General features: G+C 44.7%; 4 non-coding genes across 4 annotated transcripts; all 4 read left to right on the top strand.

Annotated features, from left to right (window-relative positions):
* The first annotated feature begins 67 nt into the window (after positions 1–67).
* Positions 68–140, top strand: Pmar_PMAR026801. The gene has a single exon. It is a non-coding gene; the product is annotated as a tRNA-Thr (tRNA).
* A 146-nt stretch (positions 141–286) lies between these two features.
* Pmar_PMAR026800 lies at positions 287–359 on the top strand. The gene has a single exon. It is a non-coding gene; the product is annotated as a tRNA-Thr (tRNA).
* Positions 360–505: 146 nt separating this feature from the next.
* Pmar_PMAR026799 lies at positions 506–578 on the top strand. The gene has a single exon. It is a non-coding gene; the product is annotated as a tRNA-Thr (tRNA).
* A 146-nt stretch (positions 579–724) lies between these two features.
* On the top strand, positions 725–797 carry Pmar_PMAR026798. The gene has a single exon. It is a non-coding gene; the product is annotated as a tRNA-Thr (tRNA).
* Positions 798–953: the final 156 nt, after the last annotated feature.

The raw sequence follows: 953 nt of genomic DNA, 5'->3' as shown, positions 1-953 counted from the left end.
TGAATTGTGGTATGCGTTTCATTGTGGAATTCTATGACATGGTTAGACTTTAAACTTGCGAGACCGTGCCTTCTTAGCTTAGTTGGTAGAGCACCCGCTTAGTAAGCGGGAGGTCGTCGGTTCAACTCCGGCAGAAGGCTTGCTCTGAGTCCGTTTGTCGAAAACCGACTGCATTTCGTAATTTTTCACTGAAATTTAGTACCAAATTGTTGCACCACTTGAATTGTGGTATGCGTTTCATTGAGAAATTTCACGACATGGTTAGACTTTAGACTTGCAAGACCGTGCCTTCTTAGCTTAGTTGGTAGAGCACCCGCTTAGTAAGCGGGAGGTCGTCGGTTCAACTCCGGCAGAAGGCTTGCTCTGAGTTCGTTTGTCGGAAACCGACTGCATTTCGTAATTTTTCACTGAAATTTAGTACCAAATTGTTGCACCACTTGAATTGAGGTATGCGTTTCATTGTGGAATTCTATGGCATGGTTAGACTCCACACTCGAGGGAACGTACCTTCTTAGCTTAGTTGGTAGAGCACCCGCTTAGTAAACGGGAGGTCCTCGGTTCAACTCCGGCAGAAGGCTTGCTCTGAGTTCGTTTGTCGGAAACCGACTGCATTTCGTAATTTTTCACTGAAATTTAGTACCAAATTGTTGCACCACTTGAATTGTGGTATGCGTTCCATTGTGGAATTCTATGGCATGGTTAGACTCCACACTCGAGGGAACGTGCCTTCTTAGCTTAGTTGGTAGAGCACCCGCTTAGTAAGCGGGAGGTCGTCGGTTCAACTCCGGCAGAAGTTTAGCTCTGAGTCCGTTTGTCGAAAACCGACTGAATTTCGTAATTTTTCACTGAAATTTAGTACCAAATTGTTGCACCACTTGAATTGTGGTATGCGTTTCATTGAGAAATTTCACGACATGGTTAGACTTTAGACTTGCAAGACCCGTGCATTCTTA

Source organism: Perkinsus marinus, assembly GCF_000006405.1.
Source record: "Perkinsus marinus ATCC 50983 genomic scaffold scf_1104296953934, whole genome shotgun sequence".
NCBI classification, from domain to species: Eukaryota; Perkinsozoa; order Perkinsida; family Perkinsidae; genus Perkinsus; species Perkinsus marinus.
This window is presented reverse-complemented; position numbering and strand designations above follow the sequence as displayed.